This window comes from Mobula hypostoma, unplaced genomic scaffold (assembly GCF_963921235.1).
Source record: "Mobula hypostoma unplaced genomic scaffold, sMobHyp1.1 scaffold_76, whole genome shotgun sequence".
NCBI lineage: Eukaryota > Metazoa > Chordata > Chondrichthyes > Myliobatiformes > Myliobatidae > Mobula > Mobula hypostoma.
The window spans coordinates 175714-197304 of NW_026948249.1; the positions used below are offsets into that span (position 1 = coordinate 175714).

Sequence of the window (21591 nt, forward strand, 5' to 3'; positions counted from 1 at the left end):
TTAACAGAAGAAAAAAAATTGATCAAATAAGAAATACAACAGTTTTAGACTTCATCCTTCAGAAACTTTAGCATCTTCAACTGCATTTATTCTTTTTCGCAATCCGTTCTTCAAAACAATAGTCAGACCGGCGGGGAACCGAAGGGATGGTTTATATCCTTCATTATAAAATTCCAACATAACTTTATATTTCATGCAATCAGTCAAAACTTCATATGAAACTCCTGAAAGGTTAGTCCGACCGATCTGGGTTTCACCGCCGAAGACGATGGCTTCAAAGTCGGAGAGCGAAAAGCTTGATCGAGCTTCCGCTCGATAGTGAATAAAGCAGGGAAAATCTGCTTCAGAAAGTTTGGCAAAAACTTCGTAGGGTCAGTGCCTTCAATTGATTCTTCAAGACCCAGGATTCGCAAGTTATTTCTCCTGTTTCTATTCTAATGATCCTTTTCAGCATTTTATCACTGGATAAAGATGACTCTTTGCAGAGTTTAATTGTATCTTCAACGTCCTCTTCAAGTGTCATTAGCTTCGCAGTATTCTCCTGAATTTGGTTCTCATGCTGAAATAAAGTTCATTGAATTGTATCCAATTTGCTGTTAAGCAGTTGAAACTCCTCAGAGAATTCCTACTTTTGCCGTTTAAGGAAGTCACTGATTGAATCCAAAGTGACTGGCGATTCATCTTCTGTTTCTCTTCCTTTTGCAAACGCTTTGGATCTTTTCCCAGCCACAGTAAAGCAGTATTGAAGTATTATAATAAGGTTTCAAAAAAAAAAGACTGGTAGAGACAATTAAGTAAACAGGGTAGGAGCAATTGAAAAGCGACCAACAGGGCTCTGACTGCTTCTTATATCTTACATATGCTTCCTTCTTCCGCTTGACGAGTTGCCTCACGTGTTTCATCAGCCACGGTTCCCTTTTCCGACCATTTTTTCCTTGCCTCAGTGGGACAAACCTATCCTGAACCCACACAAGTGGTCCCTAAACTTCCTCCACATTACTTCTGTGTTTTCACCTTTGAACACCTGTTTCCAATTTACTCTCGCTAGTTCCTGCCTCATCCCTTCATAGTTAGCCCTTCCCCAGTTAAGCACTTTCCCATTTTGTCTGTTTTTATCCTTTTCCATAACTATGCTGAAGCTAAGGGAGTTGTGGTCACTCTCACCAAAATGCTCCCCCACCAAGAGGTCTGCAACCTGACCAGGTTCATCACCCAGAACTAGATCCAGTATGGCCTCTCTTCTCGTTGGCCGGTCCACATACTGTGTCAGGAATCCTTCTTGAACACACCTGACAAATTCAGCCCCGTCTATCCCCCTTGCAGTCAAGAGGTGCCAGTCAATATGAGGGAAGTTGAAATCACCCATAACTACAACACTGTATTTCCTGCACCATTCTAAAATCTGCCTGCTTATCTGCTCCTCGATGTCCCGAGGGCTATTTGGGGGCCTACAGACTACTCCCAGCACAGTGATTGATCCCTTCCTATTTCTGACTTCCAACCACACCAATTCAGTGGACACTCCCTCTGCAGCATCCTCCCTTTCTACAGCCGTGATACTATCCCTGACCAGTAATGCTACTCCCCCACTTTTCTACCTCCCATACTATTCCTTTTAAACACCTAAACCCCGGTACCTGCATCAGCCAATCCTGTCCTTCCTCCAGCCAAGTTTCAGTAACGGCCACAATGTCGTAGTTCCACGTACTGATCCATTCTCTAAGTTCGTCCCCTTTATCCCTAATACTCCTAGCATTGAAATAGACACATTTCAACCCCTCGAACTGGCTACATGTATGTTTTGTCCCCTGCCTGTCCTTCCTCACCAACTCAGAACACATAGTATCATGCCCTTGTCCTTCTACCCTAATCTCTGCACTCACATTCTGATTCCCACCCCCCTACCAAACGAGTTTAAACCCTCCCCAACAGCTCTAGCAAACCTTCCACCAGGATATTGGTGCCTTTCCAGTTTAGCTGCAGCCCGTCCTTGTTGTACAGGTCAGACTTTCCCCAGAAGAGATCCCAATGTTCCAGAAATCTGAACCCCTGCCCCCTGCACCAACTCTTCAGCCACGCATTCAACGGCCATGACTTCCTGTTCCTACCCTCTCTGTCTCGTGGCACAGGCAGCAACCCTGAGATTACCTCCCTTGAGGTCCTGCTTTTTAACTTTTTTCCCTAACTCCCTATTTTCCTTCTTCAGGACCTGATCCCTACTCCTACCTATGTCATTGGTCCCCACGTGGACCATGACATCTGGCTGCTCACCCTCTCTCCTGAGAATACCGAGAACTCCATCCGAGATATCGGGGACCCTGGCACCAGGGAGGCAACAGACCATCCGGGATTCTCAATCTTTCCCACAGAACCACTTATCTGTCCCCTTAACTATCAAATCCCCTGTCACTACTGCTCTCCTCTTTTCCCTCCTTCCTTTCTGAGCTGAGGGTCCAGTCTCGGTGCCAGACACACAACCACTACAACTTGTCCCTGGCAGGTCGTCCCCACCAACAGTATCCAAAATGGTACGCTTATTGTTGATGGGAACGGCCACAGGGGTGCTCTGCTCTTTCTGTCTATTCCCCTTCCCTCTCCTGACAGTCACCCAGTTACCTGTCTCCTGACTTTTAGGACTGACTGTCTCCCTGCAACTCCAATCTATTACTGCTTCTGCCCCCCGAATGATCCGAAGTTCATCCAGCTCCAGTTCCCTAACTCGGTTTGACAAGACCTGTAGCTGGATGTACCTCTTGCAGGTTTAACCATATAACCATATAACAATTACAGCACGGAAAAAGGCCACCTCGGCCCTTCTAGTCCATGCCGGACTCTTACTCTCACCTAGTCCCACCAACCTACACTCAGCCCATAAATCCCCACTCCTTTCCTGTCCATATATCTATCCAATTTAACTTTAAATGACAACATCGAACCTGCCTCAACCACTTCTGCTGGAAGCTCGTTCCACACACCTACCACTCTCTGAGTAAAGAAGTTCCCCCTCATGTTATCCCTAAACTTTTGCCCTTTAACTCTCAATCATGTCCTCTTGTTTGAATCTCTCCCACACTCAATGGAAAAAGCCTATCCACGTCAACACTATCTATCCCCCTCATAATTTTAAATACCTCTATCAAGTCCCCCCTCAACCTTCTATGCTCCAAAGAACAAAGACCTAACTTGTTCAACTCTTCTCTGTAACTTAGGAGATGAAACCCAGGCAACATTTTAGTAAATCTTCTCTGTACTCTCTCAATTTTATTGACATCTTTCCTATAATTTGGTGACCAGAACTGTACACAATACTCCAAGTTTTGCCTCACCAATGCCTTATAAAATTCCAAAATTACATCCCAACTCCGATACTCAATGCTCTGATTTATAAAGTTTAGCATACCAAAAGCTTTCTTCACCACCCTTTCCACATGAGACTCCACCTTCAGGGAACTATGCACCATTATTCCAAGATCCCTCTGTTCTACAGCATTCTTCAATTCCCTACCATTTATCATGTATGTCCTATTTTGATTAGTCCTACCAAGATGCGGCGCCTCACATTTATCAGCATTAAACTCCATCTGCCATCTTTCAGCCCACTCTTGTAAGTGGTCTAAATCTCACTGCAAGCTTTGAAAACCTTCTTCATTATCCACAACTCCACCTATCTTAGTATTATCTGCATACTTGCTAATCCAATTTACCACCCCATCATCCAGATCATTAATATATATGACAAACAACATTGGACCCAGTGCAGATCCCTGAGGTTTAGTCATCAGAGACAATTGTGCTGTCCCTGACTTCCCACATCCTACAATCAGAGCACTGGACTGCCCTATCTACTGCCTCCATTACCAACTCCTAAGTTAATCAAAATAATTAAAGAAACATACCCGGCCTTACCTTACTGGGAGCAAGCTCGTCCTCTGCCTTTGCTCGCCAAAACCTCTCGAGCCAAAGCCTCAAAGCTCCACTCCTTCACTGGCCCACTCACTCACTGGCTGCTCCGCTTGAGCTACCCCTCTCTTTACTTGTTTGTTGATCTTTTCAATTTTCGATTGCCCAATCAAACTGCTTGGTCACCTGACCTCGATTGCCCAATCAGCTGCTTTCTGCTGGGTCTGAGATATTCAAATCTTGATTGACTTGATTGCACAATCCAATTGCCAAAACCTCTCGAGCCAAAGCCTCAAAGCTCCACTCCTTCACTGGCCGCTCTCCACTCCAGTCTACGTTAAACTCCAGTCCCATTAAAGGTGAATATACAACAGAAGAAACTGCTCCCATGCCCAGTGATCAGGGTGCAGAATTGGGTGTGGTGAGCAGCAGCAATAATTGCAGAGTTCAGCACTGACAGTCACTCTCGAAATAGCATTCAGCAACGGTGATGGACAAATATCCAGCATGCAGCTTATTGAAACATTCCAGCACTATGTCACAAGTGTAACATGCTGTGAGGTTTCACTGCTAATGTAATGGCCTCTCTGCAATGTATCACTGCTGAGGTAACGGTTTCTCTGTAGCAGCAATGTTTAGGTTACCACAAGAGACAACAGGGTTTTGGAGTGCAGGGCTATCCAATGAGAGAAATGTTGTTCTTTCTTCTGAGTCTGGAAGAGAGATTTTTGCTGTCTTTTGCCGGGGAGAGATGAGAAGACATGAACGGAGAGAGTGGGCCTTTCCTCTTTATTAATTTTTTCACTTGCCCTATAATCAAAGTAAGAAACTATGAAGCCCAAATGCTTAATCGCATATTATGTACCGTTTGTGTTTTCAGGGTACTGATTTGTGTACTGATTCAGGGTGACCAAGGATGGGAGCTCAACGTTCAGGGATATTCAATATTCAGGAGGGATAGACATGAAAGAAAAGGAGGTGGGGTGGCGTTGCTGGTTAGAGAGGAGATTAACGCAATAGAAAGGAAGGACATAAGCCGGAAAGATGTGGAATCGATATGGGTAGAGCTGCGTAACACTAAGGGGCAGAAAACGCTGGTGGGAGTTGTGTAAGGCCACCTAACAGTAGTAGTGAGGTCGGAGATGGTATTAAACAGGAAATTAGAAATGTGTGCAATAAAGGAACAGCAGTTATAATGGGTGACTTCAATCTACATGTAGATTGGGTGAACCAAATTGGTAAAGGTGCTGAGGAAGAGGATTTCTTGGAAAGTATGCGGGATGGTTTTTTGAACCAACATGTCGAGGAACCAGCGAAAGAGCAGGTTATTCTAGACTGGGTTTTGAGCAATGAGGAAGGGTTAATTAGCAATCTTGTCGTGAGAGGCCCCTTGGGTAAGAGTGACCATAATATGGTGGAATTCTTCATTAAGATGGAGAGTGACATAGTTAATTCAGAAACAAAGGTTCTGAACTTAAAGAGGGGTAACTTTGAAGGTATGAGACGTGAATTAGCTAAGATAGACTGGCAAATGACACTTAAAAGGATTGACGGTGGATATGCAATGGCAAGCATTTAAGGATTGCATGGATGAACTACAACAATTGTTCATCCCAGTTTGGCAAAAGAATAAATCAAGGAAGGTAGTGCACCCGTGGCTGACAAGAGAAATTAGGGATAGTATCAATTCCAAAGAAGAAGCATACAAATTAGCCAGAGAAAGTGGCTCACCTGAGGACTGGGAGAAATTCAGAGTTCAGCAGAGGAGGGCAAAGGGCTTCATTAGGAAGGGGAAAAAAGATTATGAGAGATAACTGGCAGGGAACATAAAAACTGACTGTAAAAGCTTTTATAGATATGTAAAAAGGAAAAGACTGGAAAAGACAAATGTAGGTCCCCTACAGACAGAAACAGGTGAATTGATTATGGGGAGCAAGGACATGGCAGACCAATTGAATAATTACTTTGGTTCTGTCTTCACTAAGGAGGACATAAATAATCTTCCAGAAATAGTAGGGGACAGAGGGTTCAGTGAGATGGAGGAACTGAGCGAAATACATGTTAGTAGGGAAGTGGTGTTAGGTAAATTGAAGGGATTAAAGGCAGATAAATCCCCAGGGCCAGATGGTCTGCATCCCAGAGTGCTTAAGGAAGTAGCCCAAGAAATAGTGGATGCATTAGTGATAATTTTTCAGAACTCGTTAGATTCTGGACTAGTTCCTGAGGATTGGAGGGTGGCTAATGTAACCCCACCTTTTAAAAAAGGAGGGAGAGAGAAACCGGGGAATTATAGACCGGTTAGCCTAACGTCGGTGGTGGGGAAACTGCTGGAGTCAGTTATCAAAGATGTGATAACAGCACATTTGGAAAGCAGTGAAATGATCGGACAAAGTCAGCATGGATTTGTGAAAGGAAAATCATGTCTGACGAATCTCATAGAATTTTTTGAGGATGTAACTAGTAGAGAGGATAGGGGAGAACCAGTGGATGCGGTATATTTGGATTTTCGAAAGGCTTTTGACAAGGTCCCACACAGGAGATTAGTGTGCAAACTTAAAGCACAGGGTATTGGGGGTAAGGTATTGATGTGGATAGAGAATTGGTTCGCAGACAGGAAGCAAACAGTGGGAATAAACGGGACCTTTGCAGAATGGCAGGCAGTGACTAGTGGGGTACCGCAAGACTCAGTGCTGGGAGCCCAGTTGTTTACGATATATATTAATGACTTGGATGAGGGAATTAAATGCAGCATCTCCAAGTTTCCGGATGACACGAAGCTGGGCGGCAGTGTTAGCTGTGAGGAGGATGCTAAGAGGATGCAGGGTGACTTGGATAGGTTGGGTGAGTGGGCAAATTCATGGCAGATGCAATTTAATGTGGATAAATGTGAAGTTATCCACTTTGGTGGCAAAAATAGGAAAACAGATTATTATCTGAATGGTGGCCGATTAGGAAAAGGGGAGGTGCAACGAGACCTGGGTGTCATTATACACCAGTCATTGAAAGTGGGCATGCAGGTACAGCAGGCGGTGAAAAAGGCGAATGGTATGCTGGCATTTATAGCGAGAGGATTTGAGTACAGGAGCAGGGAGGTACTACTGCAGTTGTACAAGGCCTTGGTGAGACCACACCTGGAGTATTGTGTGCAGTTTTGGTCCCGTAATCTGAGGAAAGACATCCTTGCCATAGAGGGAGTACAAAGAAGGTTCACCAGATGGATTCCTGGGATGGCAGGACTTTCATATGAAGAAAGACTGGATGAACTGGGCTTGTACTCGTTGGAATTTAGAAGATTGAGGGGGGATCTGATTGAAACGTATAAAATACTAAAGGAATTGGACAGGCTAGATGCAGGAAGATTGTTCCCGACGTTGGGGAAGTCCAGAACGAGGGGTCACAGTTTGAGGATAAAGGGGAAGCCTTTTAGGACCGAGATTAGGAAAAACTTCTTCACACAGACAGTGGTGAATCTGTGGAATTCTCTGCCACAGGAAACAGTTGAGGTCAGTTCATTGGCTATATTTAAGAGGGAGTTAGATATGGCCCTTGTGGCTACAGGGATCGGGGGTATGGAGGGAAGGCTGGTGCAGGGTTCTGAGTTGGATGATCAGCCATAAATGGTGGTGCAGGCTCGAAGGGCCGAATGGCCTACTCCTGCACCTATTTTCTATGTTTCTATGTAACTGCGGATACATCAAGCAGCATCCACCCGAACAAGATTTCTTAAGTTTGGCTGGGCTGCGGGGCTATCACACCCTATATTAAGCTGCTAGCCAAAGCGAGAGTTACTTAAGGTTAGAATACTCAGTGAATCGCTTCCCACATTCACAGCAGGCGAACAGCCTCTCCCCAGTGTGAACTCAATGGTGCACATTCGGTGGAGATGGCTGAGAGAATCTCTTCCCGAAGTCTGAGCAGGTGATCAGCCTCTACCCAGTGTGAACTCGCTGGTGTTTCTGTAGGTTTGATGACCGAGTGAATCCCTTCCCACACAATGAGCAGGTGAATGGCCTCTCCCCTGTGTGAACACGCTGGTGTCTCTGTCGATGAGACGACCGAGTGAATCCCTTCCCACACACTGAGCAGGTGAATGGCCTCTCTCCAGTGTGAACTCGCTGGTGACTCAGTAGTTGAGATGACGAAGTGAATCCCTTTCCACAGTCTGAGCAGGTGAACGGCCTCTCTCCAGTGTGAACTCGCTGATGTAGGTTCAGTTGAGATGACTTAGTGAATCCCTTCCCACAGACTGAGCAGGTGAACAGTCTCTCCCCAGTATGAACTGATTGGTGTGCCTGTAGTTCGGTTGACCGAGTGAATCCCTTCCCACAGACTGAGCAGGTGAACGGCCACTCCCCAGTATGAACTGATTGGTGTGCCTGTAGTTCGGATGACTGAGTAAATCCCTTCCCACAGTCTGTGCAGGTGAACGGCCGCTCCCCACTGTGAACTCGCTTATGTCTCTGTAGGGTGTGTGACCTGGTGAATCCCTTCCCACAGACAGAGCAGGTGTACTTCCGCTCCCCACTGTGAACTAGCTGGTGTGCCATCAGGGAGGATGATTGAGTGAATCCCTTCCCACAGTCTGAGCAGGTGAACGGTCTCTCCCCAGTGTGAACTCGCTGATGTACCTTCAGTTCAGATGACTGAGTGAATCCCTTCCCACAGTCAAAGCAGGTGAACGGCTCTCCCCAGTGTGAACTCGCTGATGTACCTTCAGTTTGGATGACAAAGTGAATCCCTTCCCACACACTGAGCAGATGAATGGCCTCTCCCCAGTGTGAATTCGCTGATGTACCTTCAGTTCAGATGACTGAATGAATCCCTTCCCACAGTCTGAGCAGGTGAATGGCCTCTCCCCAGTGTGAACTCGCTGGTGTACCTTCAGTTGAGATGACGAAGTGAATCCCTTCCCGCAGTTTGAGCAGGTGAACGGCCGCTCCCCAGTGTGAACTCGCTGATGTACCTTCAGTTCAGATGACTGAGTGAATCCCTTCCCACAGACTGAGCAGGTGAATGGCCTCTCCCCAGTGTGAACTCGCTGGTGTACCTTCAGTTGAGATGACGAAGTGAATCCCTTCCCACAGTCTGAGCAGGTGAACGGCCGCTCCCCAGTGTGAACTCGCTGATGTACCTTCAGTTCAGATGACTGAATGAATCCCTTCCCACAGACTGAGCAGGTGAATGGCCTCTCCCCAGTGTGAACTCGCTGATGTCTCTGTAGGGTGGATGACTCAGTGAATCCCTTCCCACAGACTGAGCAGGTGAACGGCCTCTCCCCAGTGTGAACTCGCTGATGTACCTTCAGTTGGGATGAGCAAGTGAATCCCTTCCCGCAGTTTGAGCAAGTGAACGGCCGCTCCCCAGTGTGAACAGATGAGTGTGCTTGTAGGTGGGATGATCGAATGAATCCCTTCCCACACACTGAGCAGGCGAATGGCCTCTCCCCAGTGTGAACTCGCTGGTGTCTCCGTAGGACACATGATGAAGTGAATCCCTTCCCACAGTCTGAGCAGGTGAACGGCCTCTCCCCAGAGTGAACTCGCTGGTGTACCCTCAGTTCAAATGACTGAGTGAATCCCTTCCCGCAGTTTGAGCAGGTGAACGGCCGCTCCCCAGTGTGAACAGATGAGTGTACTTGTAGGTGGGATGATCGAATGAATCCCTTCCCACACACTGAGCAGGCGAATGGCCTCTCCCCAGTGTGAACTCGCTGGTGTCTCCGTAGGACAAATGACGAAGTGAATCCCTTCCCACAGTCTGAGCAGGTGAACGGCCGCTCCCCAGTGTGAACTGACTGGTGTCTCAGTAGGTGAGATGAATTAGTGAATCCCTTCCCACAGTCCGAGCAGGTGAACGGCCGCTCCCCGGTGTGAACTGACTGGTGTCTCAGTAGGTGAGATGAATTAGTGAATCCCTTCCCACAGTCCGAGCAGGTGAATGGCCGCTCCCCGGTGTGAACTCGCTGGTGAGCCATTAGTTCAGATGACCGAGTGAATCCTTCCCCACAAATTCAGCAGATGACCAGCCTCTGCCCAGGGTGAACTGACCGGTGTGTCCACAGGTGGGATGACCAACTGAATCCCTTCTCACACACAGAACAGGTGAATGGCCTTGTCCAGTGTGAACTTGCTGATATATCTTCAATTGAAATGACTGACTGAATCCATTTCCTCTGTCTGATCGAATGAATGGGTTCCCCCCTGTGCAAATTGACGGGCGTGCCAGTCGGTCAGATGATCGAGTGAATCCCTCCCCACAGTCTGAGCAGGAAGGATGATCGAGTGAATCCCTTGCTCCACTTCTTAAATATCTGGACAGAGACAGCAAAATTGGCGTGTTGTGTTCGAGATTCCTGTAGACAAATTCCTTGTCATTATTAACTTGTAAAAAGATTTACAAAATCCATCAATCAGTGTTGGACAACCTTTCAGATGAGGTCACTTGAGTTGTCAAAGTGTATTCTCACATCACACTATTACAGTGAAGTTCAACCCAAGTAGGAGAGCAAAATCATCTTCTAACTGGGCACAGAGCTAGTATCTGGAATGACCAACATATTCTCTGATGCTCTTCCTGTCTTAATAAGAATGGGACATTTCTGCCATCTCCAATCTGTGACCTGTCTCAGTAGGACTCTCTGCATTGGTATTATTCCCTGTTCCCACTGAGCTGCATGGGTTCCTGTCCCCACAGTAACTGAAATACTCTGAAATAGCCAGTAGGGCATTCCACGCACCCACCACTCTCTGGGTAAAAAACTTACCCCTGACATCCCCTCGGTATCTATTTCAAAGCACCTTAAAACTATACCCCCTCGTGTTAGCTATTTCAGCCCTGGGTAAAAACCTCTGGCTATCTAAACGATCAATGCCCCTCATCATCTTATACACCTAAAAAAGGCTCTAAACATAAACAAGGAAATTATACATTGCTTTGAGGATTTGTTAGAAATACACAAAATTATGACGGTAGAGATAGGGTAATTGCAAGCAGCTGTTTCCACTGAGGTTGGGTGGGATGACGACCAGAGGTCATGGGTAAGTGGGGAAGGTGAAAATTTAATGGGAACATTTGTAAAAGCTCTTTACTGAAATGGTCGTGAGAGTGTGGAATGAGATGTCAGCACAAGTGGTGAATATGAGCTCGGCTTTACCATCTAAAAGAAGTTTGTTTGGGAGCCTGGATGGTAGGGGCATGCAGGGCGAAGGTCCTGGTGCAGGTAGTTGATTAGACAGCTTAAATGTTTTTTCGGCATCGACTAGATGGGCCAAATAGCTTGTTTTTGTCCTGAACCTCTCCATGTTTCTATGACAGAGAAGCTGGACAAACTTGTTTGGAGGGAAAAGGTAGGAGTGACAACGGAGCAGCAATGGCTGGAGTTTCTGGGAGCAATTCGGAAGCTGAGTGATCGATACATCCCAAAGAAGTGGAAGCATTGGAAAAGCAGGACACAACCGTGGCTAAAATGAGAAGCCAAGGCCAACATAAAAACCAAAGAGAGGGCAAACAAAAGAGGAAAAACTATTGGGAAGCTTTTAGAAACCAACAGAAGACTAGTAAAAAAATGTCAGATGAGCTCAGGGTGTGGAATTATGATATTGTAGTCATTAATGAGTCTTGTTAGCACCCAACAGTCTGAGGTATTTAGAGGGATAAAATATCTGAGGCCTCAATATCTCCTGAAAACCAAGGTCTGTACACCAGTTCTTTCAACAATATCTTTCAACTTTTATTTTGGCAGGCACATCCAAACTCTACACCCTCAAAATTTCACTTCTGAAGGCCTCCCACTTACAAGTACTCCTTTACCAGAAAACAGCCTGTCATAAATCACACTTGTTAGATCCTTTCTGATACCATAAAAATTGACCTTTCTCTAATTTGGAATCTCAACCCATGGTCCAGACCTCCCTTTTGCCATATTTACTTTGAATCTCATGGCATTATGATCACTAATTTCTGTCACCAGCCCTGGATCAATTCTTAACAGCACCTTGCACACTTCTATGTCAGGAATTCTACTTACTGATTAAGGGCACATTTGACAAACTCTACCGCATCTAGTCCTTTTACAGTATGGGAGTCCCAGTCAATATATGAAAGTTAAAATCACTCACTGAATCAACCTTTGTTTCCTGGCATAGTCTGCGATCTCTCTACAAATTTGTTCCTCTAAATCCCTCAGACTGTTGAGTGCAACCAAGTACCAATAATGGCTACAATATCATAATTCCCTGTCCTGAGCTCATCTGGCTTTCCTACGATGCTTCTTGCACTGTGATATACACAGCTCAGCACATTCATCTCACCATGCTCAACCATTTGATTGCTGACTCTATCTGAGGTCTGAACAACATCTGATTGGGGTCAAGAAAACAACCTCTCCCTCTTTGTCACAAAAAAAAGGAGCTGATTGTGGACTACAAGAGGAATGGAGACAGGCTAACCCCTATTGACATCAATGGATCTGGGGTTGGGAGGGTGAACAGCTTTAAGTTCCTCAGCATAAACATCACCGAGGATCTCACATGGTCTGTACATACCGGCTGTGTTGTGAAAAGAGCACAACAGCACCTCTTTCACCTCAGATGGTTGAAGAAGTTTGGGATGGGCCCCAAATCCAAAGAACTTTCTACAGGGATATAATTGAGGCCATCCTGACTATCTGCATCACTGCCTGTTACGGAAATTGTACTTCCCTAAATCACAGGACCCTGCAGAGAGTGGTGCGGACAGCCCAGCGCACCTGTAGATGTGAACTTTCTACAATTCAGGACATTTACAGAGACAGGTGTGTGAAAAGGGCCCAAAGGATATTGGGGACCCAATTCACCACAACCAGCAACTGTTCCTGCTGCTACCGTCCAGGAAACGGTGCCACAGCAAAGGCCCATCTTCCACCAGGCCATCAGACTGATCAATTCATGCTGATACAATTGCATTTCTATGATATATTGGCTATTCTATGTGTAAACTATCTATTGTAAATTACGAAAATTACACATTGCACATTTAGATGGAGACGAACCGTAAAGATTTCCACTCCTCTTGTATATGAAGGACGTATGTAATAAAGTCAATTCAATTCAATTCACCCTCCCCACTACCTGTCCTGTCATTCTGGCTCCCATTCCCCCTACAACTTATTTTAACCACATCACCCTCTCCCCACACTAGCACTAGCAAGCCTTACCACTAGGATATTAGACCCCTCTTGTTCTGTTCCCCTAACCAACGAATCCCCTATCACCCTTTTGACTTTTCTCTGCCAGGGAATCCCCACCAACAGTTTCTAAAGTGGTCCACCTGCTGTTGTGTGGGATGGCAACAAGATTACTCTGCGATGGCTATTTAACATAATCCCCTTTCCCGACTCTCACCCAGTTTCCTGTGTCCTGCACCTTGGGTGTAACTCACCTCTCTTCATGTCATATCTATCACCCACTCCAACTCCTGGATGATCCGAAATTCATCCATTTCAAGTTCCAACTCCTTAAAGTGCAGGGTTACAAGCTGCAGCTGGATGCATATCTTGTAGGTGAGAGCATCAGGGACACTGGAGATCTCCCCACCTTCCCACCAATGTCCCCTCTAATTTGTAATGACCAGTGTGCACATAAATCTTCTACTGTGCATTTTTTTACCCAGGAAAAAGATTTGTGAATGTTGAATGCAGCGCTGAATAAGAAATTGGGGAACAAAATGTGGCCACTGGTGGGGGGGGGGGGGGGATGTGGAACCTGGGATATTATCTCATGTGAACAAGCAGGAAATTTCCTATGGATAAAGAACTGTGGAAAGAAGTGGAAATTGTTGAGAAGGGAATGGAAGGAAAAGGCAGATATAAAGTGGAACAGTATATGATCAGCAAGTTGGAGGAATAATGCATGTGACAAAGGGATAGAGGAATGTACCGCAGAAGGAACGCCAAAGGTTGGGAGATGCTAAAAGCGGAGCGTGATTGGGTGGATGGGCACCGAAAACAAGAGCAGGAAAAACAACGTAAGCAAACCAAGACCTAGATAGGAGAGAAGGGCAGGAACGTCAGTCTGAAGCTCAAACTGATAGGGAAACAAGGGATCCTGAACCCATGTCTGGCATACTGACCCTGTTTGAGGACAGTGACCGTGATGAGGAGTGGGCACCCATCGTAACCCTCACCTTACCAGGGGCCAAGTGCACCCAGTGCTCTCAAACCCCAATCCTCCCAGTACTCAGATACGGTGGCCGCTCGGGTAAAACAGCAGTGGCAAGGAAGGGGAAATCCCTATACCCTGAGATCCAGATAGGAAATACCAAGGATTATTCCGAGCAGGGAGGGAAGAATGCAATAAAACTGCAGAGTTAATGGCTCCACAATGACAACTGCCCACCCAAATGCTGCCTAATCCACGAGCAGGAGGAAGGACAGCTTTCAGTGATTCCTGTGTATGCACTCTGGAAGCCTCATACTGGATACTGCAAGTTGCTAAAATTCCAGTTCCGTTTATGATTGCTACGGGGAGAACCACATCCACTCTCGGTCAGGAAATAGTATCAGAAAAGGGATTCCAGCTATCAGACGCAACAATCACTCTGTCTGCGTTTGAAGGCACGGAACGTACATATTCACGTGCCCAGCCACTGCAGGTGGAAATCCAGGGGAACCAGAGTGAGGTTTCAATTACAGTCACCACCAGTCTGGGGTGCAATCTAGCAGGGAGAGACTTGCTGTCTGTTGAAAGTCGAGATTCTATGCACAGGTAAGGGTATCACCCTGGGACTAGCGAACAACCAACACCTTTTCCAATTTCCAACGCCCCAGTGGTGGGCACTTAATCTGGAATCCACTGCATTTGAACCCCTTCTGTCAGCGGTCGACCCCCATGTGACCCTGTGCTATGACCCTACGGGGTGCTGAACTGAGGAGACCAATATTATGCACCCTTCGAGGGACAGAGGTTCCCAGTCTCGGTGATTGGAAAGGTTAAAGGAAGAGAGGGCAGTGCATTACTGGCCGAAGTTCTGGATTTCCTTTGGCGACAGACAGGACTGGTTGTTCCCCATACCACCATTAGGTTTTGCCCTAGGTTCAAGCCAAAGAGCCTAGGGCTCCTTGTCTACACCTGACAAAACAAACCTCCAGCACCGAGGGAGACCAGCAAGACCTGGCCACGGGCCAACTCCGATAATGGAAGGAGTCAGAGGTGAAGAGGGGACATCTGGTAAGACATCCTTTTAATATTGACCGAACCCAGGATGCTGTACCCCATCTATGGGCAATTTCAGGCCATGAAGTTGGCCACACCAACTGCCCTCCCCCCCGCCCCCGTCCGGATCACCGTGAAAGAAGGACAGACTGTGCTATCCATTCCACAATACCCCCTCAAGGCCGAGGCAATGTTTTATGTGGATGGAAGCTCTTTTGCGGATCCAGCAGAGAAACAATGTTCTGGCTATGCGACAGTGATGGACAGTGAAGTAATTGAGCAGTCGTCTTTTGAAACAGTTGTCTCCGCCCAGAAGGCTGAGCTGTTTCACTCGTGCCTGTATCCTAGCAACAGACTAAAGTGCAAACGTTTACACAGACTGCCGTTATACATTTGAAATTGTACATGACTACGGGGCTCTCTGGGAAAATGGGGGTTCCTGACTTCTTCTGGCCACCCCATTAGTAATGCTACCTTTGTAAACAACTTACTCACTGCTCCACAGATACCTCGAGTTTTGGCCATTATTAAATGTGCAGCCCACACCCGCATGTCCGACCGGGTCACTAAAGGCAATGCTTTAGCAGGTAAGACAGTGAAAAGTGTGTCACAGTCCTCAGTAGTTGTAGTCCCCTCGGGTTCCCGTCAAACAACCCTCCGTGACTGAAGCAGAACGGGTTTGCCAGACATGCGGGAGGTACATACTTTTCAGGGGGACGCCTCTGAGGAGGAGTGCAAACTGTGGTCCCAGATGGGGTGCCAGAAAGACCCCGACCCAGATTTTTGGATCACCCCAGTGGGACAGGTTTGTGTTCCGACACAGTTTTTAATGAATATTGGTTGATTATATACATAATTGTACATGCCTCGGAAAGGAGGGAATGGTTGGTAACCTGTATCCTGAACATCAGGTACGACTCCCTTGCTAGGTGGACCTTTTTCGTGTCTACAAGTTGATTTTATTGAATTGGCCAGAGTACATTGCAATAGATACTGCTTAGTTATTACAGATGTGTTTAATAGATGGATTGAAGCTATTCCAAACACCAATAATACTGCCAAAAAATAAACTGCAGATGCTGGGGTCAAAGCAACACTCACAACACGCTGGAGGAACTCAGCAGGTCGGGCAGCATCCATGGAAAAGATCGGTCAACGTTTCGGGCCGGAACCCTTCGTCAGGACGTTTCGGGCCGGAACGTTGACCGATCTTTTCCACGGATGCTGACCAACCTGCTGAGTTCCTCCAGTGTGTTGTGACTGTTACCAATAATAATACTATGACTGTTGTGAAGGTATTATTATGGGAAATAATTTCCAGGTACTTGCAATAATTGCCAGAGATGCTGAGATCTGACAATGGCCCACACTTTGTGGCGAAAGTAAACCAAGAGATATGTATCAAACTAGTTATCAAGCAATAATTCCACTGTGTACACCACCCACGGGTCGCTGGCATAGTGGAAAGAGCCAATGGCACTCTGAAGAGTAAATTGGCCAAACTAACAGCAGAGACTGGACTCACTTGGTTGAAGGTCTTACCGTTAGCCCTATTCCACATGAGGGTTACCCCTCAGGGGAAAACAGGGCTGTCACCAGCTGAAATCATTTATGGACGGCCCATGAGGATACACTGGGGACCAAGACCTGGTGTACCATTGCTCCCAGAAAGTCTTCCAGCAAAATTGGATATGCATTGTGACAAAATACCAAGTTATCAGAAGATTGATGCCGATAAGAAGGACAATGGGGGGAACATTCAGGAATGTTAATGGGGGATGAGAGAGATTAACGAAAAGGAGACACAGTTCCGAGTATTGTCAAGACGGTTGCTTTGAACCTGAAACTGTTTGAAGTTTGATGGACAGGCGATACCCCAGCAGGGGGATAAAAGGAACAGGTTCGCTAAGGCAAAGGACACCACGACACGACGAGACAACGAGACCCTGGAAGCGCGTTGTGCCCCCACAAGTTGGTGTGAGTTTTGGAGGTCTGGTCACGGGACCAGCCAGAGACGCACAGGGTGGAAAGGTAGGAGTCGGCGGGAACCTGGTGTGTGTGTCCACCCTTGCCTGGGTGCCGGATTCACCGCAGAGGAACGATCGTATCTGGAATGGAGGGGTCACAGTTGGTGACCTCAGAAGACATTACAAAGGGCTCGCCCGAAAGCTAACTGCGAGGAATACCGAAGGTCTGCTTGGAATCCGATTTGAATATTCATTCGCTTTCGCTCTCTCTCTCCTCCCCGCCCCAATGGCACAACAGCGATTACTGCGAACTGAACTGAACTAAATTGAACTGAACTTTGCATCACTTGAAACTGATCATTTACTGCTAGACTGCGATAGAGCTTGATTGATCCTATTATCCTAGTTCTGTGTGCATGTGTGTTTTATCATTGCTAAACTGTTGCATTTATATCCTTTTGATTAGAGTACTGTGTTGCTGATTTCTTTAATAAAACTTTCTTAGTTCCAGTAATCCAGACTCCAACTGAGTGGTCCACTTCTGCTGGTTTGGCAACCCAGTTACGGGGTACGTAACAGCATTCTCTAGGGGAAGAGATGGGGAAATACATATGCCAACTAACCAAAATTTTCCAAGCATTACATTCACAGGTACGACAGGCTTGCAAGGAAGAGAACTACCCCACAGAGAGGAGTGACTATCCCACCATAGAACCTGGGGATTTTGTCCTGATCAAGAACTGGGATAGAGGAAACTCAGACCTCAGTGGAGAGGACCATATCAGGTGTTACTGACCACTCCCACAGCTGTGAAACTGAAGGGGCAATCTCGGTGGATACATTGAACAGACGACAAACATGTTACTGAAGGAGCTGAGTAGAAGGACTCTCTCGGACAAAAGGAAAATGTATTGGTTGATAGTGGTGTTTGTGTTCATGTCTTTGAGAGGGCTCACCCCAGCATCCGGGGGCCCCCGTGTTAACTCTCTGTCTCTCTGTCACACATATGCCAAACAGATAGAACTAGGGGCCTGCTGGGTTTGTGCCAAAATTCCACAGCATGGTAAATCTATGATTCCAATGTCAGTAATCCCGCTCAACCAGAGTGAGGAACTCTCAGCCAGGGCTTTCTTAAACAACACCCGGGGAAGAGGGGTGAGGAGCTATGTTCTAGTCAGAGATGACTGTGGCTGTCAGTGTTTTGAAGGATGGTATCTCAGGCTCCCACCAAACAGAACTTCCTATACTGGGAAACATGCATCCTGGCCATACTTGCAGGTGCCCAGCAGAGGAGGGGAATAACTGAGACTGAGCGATTTTGGATATTCACTTTTCTCTCCTATGGAGTAGCCAGGAATTCACGAGAGATAATCAATCTGGCTGCAGCACTTGAGGAGCTGGCCACAATACTGCAGGGGCCCTGACAGAAACACAGGCCCAAGTAACAGAAATATCCACTGAAATGTTTGCAATCCGGCAAACAATCCTACAGAGTCGTATGGCTTCAGATTTTATCCCAGCTGAGAAAGGGGGAACCTGTGCTATTATTGACACAGAATGCTGCACCTATATCCCTGATGAGTCTACTAACATTACATCTCTCTCTGACCACACTGCCAAGGAGACTGCAGCATTAAGAAAGTTGGACAGGATTTACATGGGTTCACCGAAGGGTCAAAATGATGGTCTTCGAAGGCCTGTTCAGTCATATGTGGAGCATGATATTGCATTATGGCCTAATAGTTGTACATGTCATTGTTACAATTACTGTTGTGCGCTGTTATTACCCACTGATATGTCAATGCTGTACTCGGTTGCTTTCTCTGTGAAAAATTACTGCTTTGTTGATCATATAATGATCAAAAGGAGGGAATGATAAATTATGTAAAAGGATTAACACGTCGTTAAACAATAGCAGCCTGTTTTTCTGAAAGAAACTGCTGATGATCAACAGATGTGCTAAGCCATGCTGAGCCATATTTCTTCTTGAGGGTAGCTAGCTAGGGTTTCAGGATGCTTATCTCCTTGTGCACTCATGTGTAGAGATAGGACAGCTTCAGTCTGTTCTGTGTGTGTAAGCCATTATGACTATTTTGTAATTTGACTTTAGCAAATAACTTTGGCTCCAGCCTGTCTTGTGTGGGGGGCGGGTATCTGGACGGATATATCTGTGGTGTAAGGGGAATTGTTAGTCAGTTAGTGGATTGGGCAGGAACAGTCATGGACTGTTCCTGTTTGAGCGAATAACTGAATAGCCCCGGGTGCTTGGAATAAAGAGTTTGTACTTATACGATCACTGAGTGGCTTTATCCGGATTCGACTTCCACAGAATGGGAGTGGTTTTAAAGGGCTGGGCTGCTGGAAGCACATTACCAGACAAGGAGTGATTGCAACTGGGTCTAACAGAGGCATAACTGGTTCTTCTGGGAACATTCAGTCTCACTCCAACTATTTCCTACCATCCTTTGTACAAGTATGCAATGTCTAAAGGACCAGTGTCTAAGTAAATGAGACTCACCAAACTTTCCCCTGACTGAATCACTGGATCCTCCGAGTCAGATGGGTTCTCTCCAGTTGATGCTGTCAACCCTCGGGCTGGTTCACTTGTTGCTGTTCCCTCGTCTTCAGTCGTGCTTTGCGTCCAGTTGGGGTTTTTCTTCCAATAAAGCTCTCAGCGCAGGTCTAACTTTAATGTGAAAGATAATGAAGCACAATAACAATAAAAAGGAGAAAAAAACATTTTTGCTTAATGTTACTAAGAACAAAACTCACTGAAATTTAAACATTGAAGGCAGATATAATGATCTCAGTGAACAATCTATTATTGTCCCTCACATGTCACAAAACGATGTGGGATAAGAACAAGCCATCATTCAGTCACGGTAAGACATAAGTCACAGGAACAGAATTAAGTGATTCGATCCATCTGGTCTGCCTCACCACTCAACCATAGCTGATTTTCATTCCAACACCATATTCCTGCCTTCCTCCTGTAATCCCAAAGTTACTTAGCAATCATGAATATCTTAATCTCTGTCAAAAATACACCCAAATGGCAGCCTCAACCAAAATCTGTGGCAACAAATCCCACAGATCGGACATCTTTTGGCCAAAAAATTTTTCTCATGTCAGTCTTAAAGGGAAGCATCTTTATTCTGAGACTGTGCTGTCAGATCACAGACTCTCCGTCTAATGGAAACATCCTCTCCATGTCCACTGTATCCAGGCTTTTCAGCATTCGGGAGGTTTACTTGACCATACATCTCTCTACCACCCCAACCGTCCCTCCGAACTCCATCGAGCACAGGCCCAGAACCATGAAATTCTCCTCATACATAATGCCCATCATTCCTGAGATTATTCTTGTAAACCTTGTTTGCAACAACTGTACAAACACATTTCCAGGAATAATAGACAAATTGGTACCAGGATAATTTAGGGGGAAATGTTGTGCTTTCTTTACTGTTCTACTGTTACATACCTTGTGGGTATCTTGTGACTGTCGTATGACCATGATGTAATGGAGTATCTTGTGAGCATGATGTAATTGCATTGTGATGGTGGGGTCAAGTAATTTTCCCACCAGTGTGAGGTCATGTGATGACCTGTTCCAACAGGTATACATGGGGAAACCCCTGTTGTTACAGAGTTAGTTCGTCAGTTTTGGTTCGTCAGTTACTCCATCAGTTAGTTTTGCTGCGTAATCATCTCATTATGCAGTTTTGTTTCAAAGCGAAGTTCTATTTTCTATTTTAAGGTAAAACCGTTGTGCTGGCAGTTTTGCCAATCGCTGCCAGGTTTTGTTTGTTTACCTTTGCAGTCTAGTATCGGAGAGTGAAGACCTTTACCAAACTACAGGAACCTGAAGGATTGAGTAAAGGTGGTGTCGTTTGGCGGTTTCATAAAAGATCGACCTTATGGAATCTTCATTCAGAATTAGTGACCTGCATCTGAGATAACCCCTGCAAGCTCAGGAAAGGTTTGTGCAGTGTTCACCATCCAGAAAAAGGTCAGTTCCTTTAAGCTGTTTTATTTCCTTTGACGTGAATCCTTTGGACAGAATCAGCAGTAACGTCACATCTTTGAAGAAATCCGTTTCCAGAGAAGTCTCTCCTTATTGACTGCGTAAATCACTTGGACTTTCAAATTTACCACTTTAAGACTGTGTTCGAATTTACCTCTTCAAGAACTGTTCCAGAGTTTGGCTGTTTGTTAAATTGCCATATAGCAGTTAACTTCCGGTTAAGTTAGTCGTTAGTTTACTTTTCACAATTGTTGAGCAGAGTTTAATAAATGTTTCAGTTTGTTTATGAAACCTGTCTCAATTCTATATTCATAGTTGCCGACCACATAACACTACGATCACAAAACAAGCCATTTCCATTTCCAAGTTAAACCAGGTTTATTTCAGGAAATATAAACCAGTCCAGAGTGAATGTAATAAAAAGAAACTGGAATTACCAGAAACACTCAGCAGGTAAGGAATAGCTTTGGGGACAGGAACACACTTTACAATTCAGGTTAATAATGTTTCA

The 21591-nt window shown here is 45.8% G+C and overlaps 1 protein-coding gene and 1 pseudogene across 1 annotated transcript in view; one reads left to right on the top strand and one right to left on the bottom strand.

Annotated features, from left to right (window-relative positions):
• LOC134342171 (zinc finger protein 229-like) overlaps positions 1 to 21591 on the top strand; it is a 150066-nt gene that overhangs the window by 108893 nt on the left and 19582 nt on the right. The window lies entirely within an intron of this gene.
• Positions 7826 to 19735, bottom strand: LOC134342170 (zinc finger protein 850-like; annotated as a pseudogene).